Below are 13,212 nucleotides of genomic sequence, written 5' to 3'. Positions count from 1 at the left end.
ATATAGGGAATCCTTGCCTGTTTGTATAGCAATTATGCTCAGGGATGCTAAGTTGCTGAGTATGCTGCTGACGATCCTGATGATCACACTGCTGATGATTATGATGACGCTGTTGACAATGCCGATGCAACTGATGATGATGATGGTGATGCGTGCGACACGTTTAAATCCAGTGTGGGGATCGCCACCATTCCCACAAACCCTGTGCCACCCGCCAGCCTAATTTCACATCAGCGGGCGTCAGTCGACGATGCTTTGACCAGAGGCCGTGCAATGACATCAGAAACACACGGCCGCAACGCATGGGCCGAGCGGGTATCATCTCACTACGGACCAACAAAGACGCACACCGGGAGAAAGCCGTTGACGCCTTGCCCTGGCGAGCGGCCCATTTAATGCGGCAGATCTGAAGATGCATAAAGATCCAGAGGATGGTGAATGGGTCGACCACCATGTCTCTCGCTCTCTCCCTCCCTCCCTCCCTCCCTCCCCTCTCGCTCTCTTTCTTGTTGTTTTTTTTTGTGTGTTTTCTTTATTCTTTTTTCTTCTTCTTCTTCCAAAGATCGGTCCCCCTTGAAGCAACTTCTGAGCGAGTGGACGATGCGTAACTGACATCTCGAGGACAGTGAAACGGCGAGCGCATCAGAAGGCATCAGACGGGGCGCACGGGGGACAAAAGAGACCGATAGAGAAGAGGGGAGAGAGGAGAGGGAGGGGGCAGTGAGAGAGAGAGAGGGGGGGAGAGAATGGTGCTGGTGTGGGGGAGAGAGAGAGAGAGGGAGTGAGGGAGGGGGAGACTCTATGGTCTGGGCAGGTTTTGTCTGCTGTGTTTATTTAGCGGCCAGCACGGCTGGGACGCTGGTGCATGGGAAAGGAGGAGGTTGATAAGAGGGCCGGCGCTCCGTTTGGATCATTGTGTTTTTCAGGTAGACCTGAACGGACTGCGATGCGTTCCCAGCGCAATCCCAATGCAGGGCACCCCGGGGTCTCCCGGCTCGCTACTGCCGCTGCCTCTGAAGATACATACACGCAACACGTGCATACACACGCACGCGTACGCGCAATGCATACAGGCACGCACTGTTATAGGGGCTGGAATTTTAATCCAGCCACTTGTTATTACTCTCGTTTGGTGACTTCAAAAAAATCGAGGGGGGGGGGGGCTGGTTGAACGTTTGGGGGGCGGCGCCCTCAGACAAGGAGAGAGCGGACCAGAGGTCATGATGTGAAATTATAACGCTTTGTGTCGCGGTCAGCTGTTGTATTTCGTGTCACATTGTCGCCAACACCATCACCACCATCGTCATAATCAGTCATGATGCATCCACTGCTGGATGAAGATATCAGACGCCGTCGCCAGCTATCCCTCATCACGGTGGTGCGATGTCGCAAGGCAATTACCGTCTATTGCTTGCCACTCTGCTTTCGAGTATTGACCGCCATGCCATTAGTACGCTAACGTGTGCTGCCTAAGCCCCGCTCCTGAATGTTATTTTTCTTAACGGTATAATTAACTGCAATGACGCTTTATGTTTTACTTTACCCAGCAAAGCCGCACTGAGCCTTGAGGTTATTTTTTAGTGTCAGGAAGGTCCTGCATTGTGATGTTTCGCTAGTGTCGTAGCTCCCAACGCGGGCATCACTCTCACGCCCACGTGCTTCTCACCCGGAGACAAACACACACACACACACGTGTGTGTGTGTGTGGCTCACACGTGTGTGACTCACACGCCTGTGTCTCGTGCAACGAATTCTCCGGATTGTAAGACGCGACCTTTACCCCCCCCCCCCCCCTTTAATTTCAAAGCAAAAGTCGGAGGCGCGTCCGATAATCTTGCCAACTTGGGGCGTCAAGGGTGCAAAATGTTAACTACCTCGCCTGGTATACAGGAGGTCGTGGGTTCGATCCCGACTCTGACGCCTGGTGTATATTTGGAGTTTGCATGATCATCCCGTGGTTGCGTGGATTTTCCTATGGGTCCTACGGTTTTTCCCTTTACATTTAGAAACACGCGTTTACAGTATTTGGCTGATATACATTCCCACATGATAAGCCACTTCGTTGAGCTATCATTCGTGGCCATGTTGCTTCTGAAAAGGAGCGAGAGAGCTCAGTGTGTATGTGTGACCAGACTAATATGCGAACCCAGCCACCCGAGTTCAATTCCCGCTCACGGCCAACACCAGCGACGATTATCTGAACCGGTCTTGGACCACCTCTAGGTCGACTCAGTCTCAAATTAGTACTTTGTGCGATGGGTAAACATCGTCCCTTGGGAGAAAAAGGAGGCCGGGCGTGGTGCTGGCCACCCACCCCCTGGTGTGCCGTTCCGGTATTCATAGGTGATCGCTGACATCATTTGCCCGACCAGTATGCTAAGGCTATACGGGGGATCTTTGTCTTATCTTTGTCTTTGACTTGTATAACTTTATTTCCACCGGGCACAGCTTTGCGGTGTGTCTCACTCTCCGAAGCGTCCTATGATCTGGACAAATAAGGCGCCATTGTGTCAATTCACTGCTGAACATCCCCAAGGCGTGCGAGTCATGTGGGTTGTTTGACCATACTTCACCACGCGGGTCTACATTCACGACGAGCAACATTCATTATTTGGTCACTTCATGGAAAGTGGAGGGGGGGGGGTGGAAAAGCGATCGATATTTTCGACCAATTTTAATCGGCATGGTTACCAGGCACCACCGGCTTCGATATAATTAGAACTCAGCATGCAATTTTGACTTAACATTTTCGTGACTGCAGGAATTCATATTCTATGGTTCTTTCGTTAAAAATATTTTAATTATTTTTTATTGACTTTATTTTCATTTTCATTATTCTATTGTTATTATGTTTTCTATCTCCCACAGAACCATAGAATATCATGAGCATGCAGCTGCCAGCTATGGAAACGCCTCGGGGTGGGAGTGTCAGTGGTAAGGGAATCAAGTCAATTGGCCCGACTGTAAATTACTTTACAGGCGTTGCATATTCGTTGCAACTTCACGTACGTCCATCATCAGCGGATAGCCCGTAGGTCTCCACTGATCCACTGCACGTTCCGTAATTTGTTTACACTTGCCTCTGTCTTGTGCCAATAACTTAACGCACAGCCTTTGTCTTGATCCACTGCTGGATGAAGAACCATTCAAGCCGTGGTCGATCATTAGATATGTTTGACCATATTTCACTACGCTGGTCAGTGCGAGTTGGTGAAGATTGGCGCGGGAGGGCAGGACCGGTGTAGATGTCACTAAACCAATGATGTTAAACGGGGCTGGGAATCCAACTTATATTGCAGTATAGTATATAAAAGACAAAGCTCCCCCGTATAGCGTCTAACACGATGCTGGGGCAAGGGCTGTTAGCGAGCACCTATGACGGCTGGCACGGCACAGAATGAGATGGGTGGTGAACACCACGCCCAGCCGCCTTTGTATCCCCGCTGCTGATGGTCACACACCGCGCCAGTTACTAATTTAATGTTGAGTCGATCTAGATTAGGCATAGGACCCGTTCTGCTATTTGTCATTGAATATTGGTCTTGAGCGGGAATCGAACTCAGGTTGGCGGGTTTGCAGCGCATACGTGTGAAGAGGTCAATTAGCCAAATCGCTAAGGTACAGACAGCACTGTTTCCCTACGAAAGAGTCACGCATTGCAGTGTAGGCGCGTGTGTACAACACAGAAGCGGGGTTGGTGGATCGCATAGAGATGGCGAAGTCGCGTGCGTAATACAAGGTCACTCTGAAGCAGCACATAAATTAGGTTCGTGATCGAACCATAGAGAGTTTCAATACTTATCAGCTCGTTTTCATCCAATGGTGAACGCATCCGGGCCTCACTGAGTCAAGACTCCTTTTCAGGAGGGTCCCTGCTGCCACATTGGGGATCATTGGCCCAGTTCCATTGGTTAGGCTGTGGCCCCAGGTGGGAGTAAACATGAGCACGCACGACACTCAACACCGCCGTAACACCTGGTTATGCATAGGCAGAGGAAGTCTCTCCAATATTTAAGTGCTGACCAGGTGCCGAGCCATGTTTAGCTTCACAGATCCGACGCGATCGGGCGCTGTCGCGTGTATTTGGTCGCAGACCGTTCACTGTCACCGCGCTGCAGCAGCGCGTTAGCATCATCACACGCGTTGCTGAAAATCAGCGCGGGGAATGTGGGGGGGAAGGTGGTTAGAAGGTGGGGGGGGGGGGACTCGAAGCGCCAAATGCATCGATCCGACCCGAACTCCTCCTTAAGCGTGGCTTGTGGATGAGAGAGGTGGGGTGGGAGAGGAGGGGCGGGGAGGGGCGGAGAGGCGAGGGGCAAAGATGGAGACGGTGGGGGCGGCGCAAGGGTTAAATTGCCCGACATTGTCAAGGGTCGGATAGGAATGCGCTCCATTCAGCGCGCTGAAAGCCAGCAAAGGCCTCTTTGAATCGCTCCGGGCAGATGAAAGGCCGCGGCAAAATGAACAGAGTAACAACGCATTCCTTTTTGTAGACGTGTCGTAATTGTAGACTTTGTAATTTAGCTTAGTTCATCGTCGTCGCGGTGATTTTCTGGAACCGGTGTAATCTGCCGAGCGCGGTGGACACCTGCCGAGAGAGAGAGAGAGCGCGGACGCCGAGGAGGTGTCAGGAACCAAGGCCGCGCCGAGATCTTACGCGGCGACGCACCGATTCATCGACGGGGGGGGGGGGGGTTGGTCGAGATGACCTGCATTGGCGGTGTCGTATAGCCCAGCGAGTGTGCAGGCGGTGCAACTGCACCGGCGGGACCCAGCGGCCGGAGTGGTCCAAAGGGCCGGGCTACGTGCACTAAGAACAAGAGGGGGTTGGGGCGGGGGGGCACATTGGACGGGGAGCACCCCATTCCATTCCGCGGTAGCCCAATGCTTGACCACGCCAAGCCACTGCTTTACTGAAAGTCAGGAGAGAGCCCATTGAGAGCGATACATTATTGATTTTTTTTTGCACGAGGGACCTGACACATAGAAAAAAAATACAATCTCAAATGTAGAAGCAATAATCGAAAGTTAAATTAATTTAATTTAGGTACGAAGGGAAATGAACACAACAGACTGTTTAACAAGGAGATGCAAGCACATTGTTTAAGTCACCAACATCCATCATTAGCCCTGTCGTATAAGAGAAATAGATATACGTCAGTTGGCTGACGTTTCAAGCAGCGACCCTTCCACATAGCAGAATGCTTCTCTTTCTGATCTGTTCTGCTCTGGTCTGCTGTGGAGAAGGACCGTTGCCCGAATCGTTAGTCTATCGGAGTGGTGCTTAACTTTTACTGCAGCCTTGCACCCCTTTGGTTGTCAATCGTTAAAAATGTATAATGGTGTTCAATTACAGAGGTTTGATGAAACAGCATAGTTGTATTTTTTTATTTAAAGCTTTCGTGACTGCAGTAATTCATATTCTTAGCTCTTTCGGTAAAGTCACGTTGAAGGGAAACAATAAAATAATAAAATATATATAAAACAATAAAAATTCTCACGACGTTTCGACCATAACACAAACGGTCGTCATCAGGTGTGAAAAAACCAACGGCAAGAAACATTTGAACGAATTGTCGGTTTGCACTAATTTTTAAAATAAATAAATAAACACAAACACCGTTTGAAAATAAATAAATTAATGCGGACCGACACTTCTTTCAAATGCATCTTGCCGTTGGTTTTTTCACACCTGATGACGACCGTTTGTGTTATGGTCGAAACGTCGTGGGAATTTTTATTGTTTTATATATATTTTATTATTTTATTGTTTCCCTTCAACGTGACTTTACCGAAAGAGCTAAGAATAGCATAGTTGTAGTTACGTGCCGGTGCTTAATGTGTGTTTCGATGATTTACCTTCGAAAAAAAATCTGGCCATGTCTCGCACCCCCAGAAAGTGCATCCTCGCACCCACAGGGGGTGGTGCGTGCACCCCAGGTTAAGAAGAACCACTGCTCTAACGTAGATGTTGTCTGCTATGAGACCGCCTTAATGAAGAATCTGGCACAATATGCATTTAGATACATTTTGAAACGAGGCAAAGTTAAACAAACGCATGCAAACGCTGCTTTCGGGTTGTTCAAGTGGCGAATTCAAATTCAGAACTCAACCCAATGTATGCTCAAGTGTTCCATGCATGAGAAGCGTCGCGCATTAACAAAGGCATTGTCCAAACGTGCATTTGACCTCCGCAACACGGCGTAAGAATCTTGATGCAAGACTGAAGCCGAAATTTATGTATCACCAAAGTTAGTGGCCTACAGCTAAGCCTGGCACAGAACATGGCATCGGGGGAGTGCGTCAGTGGCGTAGCTATCGAGTGTGAAGGCGGGGAACTGCGCGTTGGCCCGCGAGCCGGAGGGCACCAGACGTCGGGCCACAAAGGGTAAAGGGAAATGTGGACGAGCGGACCGCATCTCGTCCCGTACACCAGAGTCTCAGCGCTAACCTCTGCCGCTACGCCACTGCTGTGTATCCACCAGCACACGCGGCTAACCCAATGTGTAGCACTTGCTGGAAATTATGAGATATTCTTGATTTTCAGAAAGCGGGGTGCGGGCTGGAAACAACTCGGGGTGAGAGTGCACGCAATAAATGATTTCTAGACGGCGAAAGGCGCCGATGTGACCATTTTAATGAGGCCCTCCTGTCACATCTTGCAACGCGACGCAACATTGCCGTAACTAAACAGCGCGGCGCCGTGAATTTCTGCACAGAAGTATCGGTAAAGGATAGCGTTGTGGCCCCATGGCCCAAAAGACGATTGTCCTGGAACCGAGAGAGATCGTAAGTGGGAGTGCCAGTGTGGCTTCTCGTAAAATTTGCAACGCCAGAGAATGACATCACAGCAAGTTTGCTGTTGTCCGTCCCCCGCACCTCCGATTAGCACGGTTGGCTACGTACGGTGCGAAAGAAATTCAACATGTACATGCATATAGATACACAGATGATCCACAAATGGCAGATGGGATGTGCAGGTGGAGGCACGCAATGAGTTCTCGTTCTGATTGGATCAATGCCGCTGATTCTGGTCACGGTTGACACATTCGTAGTTACCAATTCTCAGACAATATACCCCAGCGTGTCTTAGAAATCGCTCATCAGCCTCGCGGTACATGTGTCCGAGTTGGCAATATATTGCGCTGTGCAGGTGGCATCCTGTACGCCTATGACACGCGATAATTTTGATATCACAGCACACACATTGCCGATTAGATATACTTCATCATAATTGACCGTTATCTATTTACTGTCAGATGAATGCCTTCCCACCGCATCACCATGCAGCACCGTCCTAAGATGTCGCAATCCATTGCATTACTTTATAACACACATGGAGCAACACCAGCTGGGAATTTTCGTTATTGATTACAGCTATCGTTGCATCATTATTACTGCTTTTGTTATTATTACGCCAACAAATGGTAACAATACCCCATGCCCAACACGGCGTGGGGGAGGCCATCATCTAGCACCAGGGGGCTGTGAATTATTATATAAATTAAAGGAATGCCCCGATTTACGTCTCCCCATTTAACGTCGTTTCGCAAATACGTCGTCGCTTTATGAATACCGCGACCTGATTTGCGTCGCCTCGAACCCACACTGACGTCGCTGACAGCATCGTCCGTCCTTTCTCGTGTCCGTCGCCTCTCAGCCTTCACCTCCACTCAACCCTGTAAAACGCATTTATTAATGTAGTCTCGATATTCGTCGCACCTTTCAGGGAACCCATCCTCCGACGTAAACCGGGGTCGGAGGGGGGGGGTATCACTGCATTTTCTACTTTCGTAGGCTAAACATGCGTCTTCGTGGACCTCATGGGACTTCATTCTGCTGTCAAAGTACCACCACTCTGTCCACTCACCAAGTGTCGAGAGGCGAGACCCGGGCTTGAAGCGAGAGAGCCGCTGTGAAGGGCTAGGTGTGTGTGTGTATGTGTGTGCGTTACGGTTGTGTAACGCTGTGTGGAAGCTACCTGGTCTGTCGCTTCGCACTAAGCTTCAGGTCTTCTCGGCCACGGTCATTCCCTCCCTTCTCTACGCTTGCGAAACGTGGACCCCCCTAATGGAACATCTTCGCCGGTTAGAACATTTAGACTAGCCTGCCTACGATCCATCCTGGTTTTAACCAGGCTGGATTGTGTGCGGAGCTCACAAATCTTTGAAATATCTGGGCAAGGTCCCATCGGTGAGCTCCTCTGGCAGGCAAGGCTGCGTTGGCTGGGTCATGTAGCCCGCATGCCCAGCCACCGCATGCCGAAACAGCTTTTGTTCGGCCGGATCGAGGGGGCTAAACGGGCGCGGCACGGGCTAAAGAAGAGATGGAGTGATGTGGTACAGGAGGACGTGGAGCTGAGTGGACTTGCCGATGACTGGCACCAGCGGTGTCAAGATCGGCCTCTGTGGAGGAGGCTCGTGAAGGACGCTACTGGGCAGTTGGAGGCAGTTGCCCTCCACAAACAACGGAGGGCGGAGGAGCGACGCTCACAACAACGAGCGGAGCGCCGGGTGGCTAAATCGCAGCAGGTTGGCACAGTAGAGGGCACAGGTGGTGCATCAGCCAGTCATCTCAGTCATCTTAGTCGACCCGTGGCACTTGGGTCTGCCCCGTGACCTCCTGCCAGGGGGCGTTCGACACTTCACGTGGCCTCAAGGTGCACATGGCCTGGCACAAGCGTCGTGGTGACGTCACCGCCACTTAGTGGCGAATGGCGGTTGTTGTTGTATGTGTGACTGCATCCGCAAGGGTAAATGATGAGGGGTTAAAAGGCTTGAGCTTAAACGTGCCTCGCGATGTGTTGATGTCTCACTTTTCATGCGAGCGCGCACACACGCACACACACACGTGCGCACACGCACGCACACGCGCGCGCGTACACGCGCACACATGCACGCACACACACGCGCGCGTACACACATCACGCCCGGCCGCCTTTGTCTCACCAGTGGCTATGTTTTGCACACGGCACGGGGTACATATTTAGGGCCTGGCCACCTTCGTCTCCAAAGCGATGAGACTCGCACACTGCGCCGGGTATCTATTTAAGGCTGATCCGACCTAGGGGGGAAACCAGGACCAGTTGAAATATTCGCCACTGCTATTGGTCGTGAGTGGGAATCGATCTCTGGTCGCCGGGTTCGTCGCGCTGTGCGCTAACGACCACGTGATCGCTCCCCAAGACATGTGCGCACACGTACACATGCATGCTTTCTTAAAAAAAATAATACTTGAAATGTTTGCCTTAAGTACTAAAACGTAGTTAAGTATTATTACGCGTGCACGTGAAATGTACCACCACTCTTAACGCACGCACCTGTTTATACAACGCCTGCAAATAAGTAAGCGCATTACGCAGCACTTAATAAAAGCGTTACCTATTTCCCATTGTGTGCGCGCACGCGCGCGCGCTCCGCGTTCTGCCGCTAATTAAAACGTAATTGGTCCACCGATGGCGATAACTGGGAAGGCGAAAGGATGTCTGCTGCGGCTGTCGCGGGAGAGGCGCGCGTGGGGCGGGGTGGGAGCTTACGAGAGACGCAGCACGCACAGCACATCGTGGCACAGCACGGACAGCACATCGTAGCGCAGCACGCACAGCACATCGTAGCGGAGCACGCACAGCACATCGTAGCACAGCACGCACAGCACATCGTAGCGCAGCACGCACAGCACATCGTGGCACAGCACGGACAGCACATCGTAGCGCAGCACGCACAGCACATCGTAGCGCAGCACGCACAGCACATCGTAGCGCAGCACGCACAGCCGCCGAGCCACGCAACCCCGGGCTTGCTCGCGGCAGGCACACTTGTGGTGACGTGACTTTTGCTCTTCGTTCTCTTTCTCGTAGCCCGCAAGGGGGAGGGGGGAGGTCGGCAACCCCCCTGCGGGCTCCGGAGCCGCAGTGCGGCTCTTGAAGGACTGCAGTGCGACTCTTGGAATTCGAAAATAAAAGGCTCCTCGCGTTATTTCCGTTTTGCCGACCCCACCGCTGTCGTGGCCAGTGAGGGTCGCGTGCGTGGTTCGGTATGGTGCCCGCTCTGGTGGTGCACGGTAAAGCCGCGGCCCTGCAATTGCTCATTCACGGCCACTGCCGGAGGAAGGGTTCCCGGCTGCAGCGAGTGATCTCGCCCCACTCGTCTACGCTGGCACAGATGCGTTGCAAGAGATGGGGCAGTACCCACACATTTACCCTACCACACGTGACCTGTCCCATCGACTAATTTGGGGGCCCTGGTGCGCATGAATTAAACGCTACCCCCCCCTCCCCACCTCGGTGTACAATTAACCCCACCTCAACCTCCCCCGGCACCGTCCAATCGCGGCACGGCGTTTGTGCCCCTCAAATCCGTGGCCCCCTGGGCCATTGCACCCCCTACGCCCTCGGTAATGGCCGACGCCAGTGGCTATGGCCGCCTTCAATTGCCTCTGAGTTGTTGGAATGAGAATGCCAAATTATCGCTCTCGCGCGACGGCTTTAACCAAATACGCTCTTCCCGGCCGCTCAAACAAGATAACGCGTAGTTGCTGATAAACACATGTACGAGTTATGCAGGAGTGAGAGACTGGACTGAGTATGTGTGTGTGTGTACTTAGCATGCACACAATGGGAAGGAGGGGGGGGTGACGCAACGCGCTATGGACCCGGTGATGCCAGCCACGGCAAGCATCAGTGGCGAAGTGAAAACTGAACCGGTCCTGGCTCTCTTTCTTCCCCCAAATTGCACTTACCAGAGTGGCGAAGTGTGGTCCAATAAGCCTATGACCAAGATGGCGTGGGGAGGCCTGCCTCCAACAATGGATTCATTAGCAAAGAAGCTGGAAAATCAGTGTTATTGTACGAATGTATGTTGACCTTCTTTCACGCCGTACGTAACGAACCGCGCCAATCGGAGGTGCAAATATACTGCGTGCATTTTTTCTAAACACCCAAAAGCAGGACGTTTATATAAACATAAACAAAATTTTACCAAACAAAAATCATTTTGGGGATTTCCCGGGTACATACATTCCACTATTATGCACAGACGCAATCTCACACATAACTCGTGTGTCCTTCCCTCCGCACCTCCGACAAAGCACGGTTGGCTACGTACGATGCGAAAGAAGTTCAACGTACACACACATTTAGATTGCCAATTCACCTCGCCGATCAACGTCAACAAATACCTGGCCCATTGCCCGCGTCTACAGATGAAGCTCCTCCTGACCGCTGCTGTTGCTGCACAACGCAAGCGGGCCCGGACAGGCGGGCTCTATCGGTGTCGTCGTCAATACCTTGGTATAGCAGATAAACGCCTGTGCCTTCAAATTGTTGCCTCTGCTGCAGTTTGTGTTCCTGTTGTAATTATAGTTGTTGTAGTCGCTGCTGCTGCTGTTGTTGTTGTTGGAGAGCACGCACATTTCACGAAGCACCTCGGTGCGATGTGTTGCGGCAGACTCGCCCGCAGCAGAAACTCAGAAACGTTGTCCCTCTGTGTGTGTGTCTGTGTGTGTGTGAGAGAGAGAGCGCGCAAAGAAGAAAGCGAGGAAGAGTTAAAAGGCAGTTTTCTGGCTATTCAATCGTTGGGGGTGGGGGGGTTATTGTTGTAAGTTACAGTGTTTTGTTCTCTGACTTTTGAGCCGAATTCCTTTTTTATAAAAAAAAGTCGGTCACGCAGACGCTGTGGGTTTTGGCTGTGGAGATCTCTCTCTCGCTTTGTTAAGGTTCGTTATAGGTCTATTATCGTAGCCAAAAAAGCCCCCCGCTCAATTCAACGTACGTTACATTATTCTCAAGCAAACAACAATGAGCCATTCTGGTTGGATTGAATTAAAAAAAAACTGCTTCTTGATGTGGGAGTCAGTCCAAGAAGTTCACTTCATACCCAGCGTCGAGCTGCACACTGTGGTTGCTCCTCATGCAACTCCGATCCTGCCCTGTGTATATGTTAGGCACAACACGTGACACAACAGGCGGCGTGACCATCAATCATCATCATCATCAGACATGGCCAATGCGCTGCTGGATGAAAGCCGCCGCCTCTCACGAAGCTGCCGCAGTGAATGATGATCTATCTATCCAAGGCACGCCGCGCGACCACGTGCGGTTTTGCTGAGCAGTGGTCCAAGTTGCGAAGAGTTAATTTCACATTCACGAATGTTGCCTGACGGGTGTTCTTAACGCGAGAGAGCAGTGGCGCAGTGGTTCTCAAACTGGGTTATTGAATCCGAATTCACGATTTCCAATCCCGACCACGGCTATCATGAGTGGCGAGGGCTAGCTCAGACACGTAGCAAGTCATTACAAAGAGCGGTCCTTCATTAATCCGTACTGATCGCGGTGGTGAACTGTGGTTAAATAACTCAAACGATCAACACGGCAATGGGAAGCCTTTCATCCAACAGTGGATTTACCCTGGACCGCACATCATTATCTTGAATTTTGATTTAAAGCTTTCGTGACTGCAGGGATTCATATTATTGGTTCTTTCGGTAAAGTCACGTAGAATGGAAACAATAAAATAATAATACAAATATTGTTTCATATTTTTATTGTTTTATTGTTTCCCTTCTACGTGACTTTACCGATAGAACCAAGTATATCATTATCTTGCTCGTAATTATTTTTGCGAGGATGAGCTAAACATCCTGCTGATGGTGATATGTGTGGTCAGCGGTTCCTAACACGTGTCATGCACTTTAGCCGAGGTAGTCAGGAGTAAAAGCAACACATCAGCAGATTATTGAAGCCATCTGTGCGGAGATGTGAGTGTTACTTCCTCGTATGTGAATGGTGGGCTTTATCCTGGTATTCCGATTATCTTGCACGTAAGGGCAAACGCGTTGCATTTAAGTTGAGCAACCATCCCCAATAGGGGACCCTCCTGCACATGAGTTTTTGAGATTCAGTGAGACTTCGCTGGGTACCACACAGATGCGAGCGTGTGTACTACAAAGCCAAGTTGGCCTAACCCGCATCAAGTATGAACTGGCGCTGTAGAGTTACGGTCACGTCTCTTGCCCGCAGTGGCAACGAAGCAGTGGCCAAATTCACTGCTGCTGCTGCTGATGATGAATTGAAGGGGCATTCATTATGTCTTATTACGGTGATCCACGTGTTAAAAAGTCAATCGAGCTTCCACCTCTTCCTCTTCACTGCACCGTGCGCTTTAAAATGCGCTTCTGCGACCGTCTGGATCGCTCTTCCTTCCGATATTAGGAAGC

At 50.9% G+C, this 13,212-nt stretch overlaps 1 long non-coding RNA gene across 1 annotated transcript; it reads right to left on the bottom strand.

Moving 5' to 3' along the window:
- Positions 1 to 494: 494 nt before the first annotated feature.
- LOC142924161 (uncharacterized) lies at positions 495 to 11,931 on the bottom strand. The gene is made up of 4 exons (XR_012941324.1): positions 11,874 to 11,931; positions 11,284 to 11,492; positions 4,710 to 4,810; positions 495 to 4,588 (listed from the first exon to the last, which is right to left on the bottom strand). It is a non-coding gene; the product is annotated as an uncharacterized LOC142924161 (long non-coding RNA).
- Positions 11,932 to 13,212: the final 1,281 nt, after the last annotated feature.

Source organism: Petromyzon marinus, chromosome 9, assembly GCF_048934315.1.
Source record: "Petromyzon marinus isolate PM22_M1 ecotype Great Lakes invasive population chromosome 9, UKy_Petmar_22M1.pri1.0, whole genome shotgun sequence".
In the NCBI taxonomy this organism is placed as follows: Eukaryota; Metazoa; Chordata; class Hyperoartia; order Petromyzontiformes; family Petromyzontidae; genus Petromyzon; species Petromyzon marinus.
This window is presented reverse-complemented; position numbering and strand designations above follow the sequence as displayed.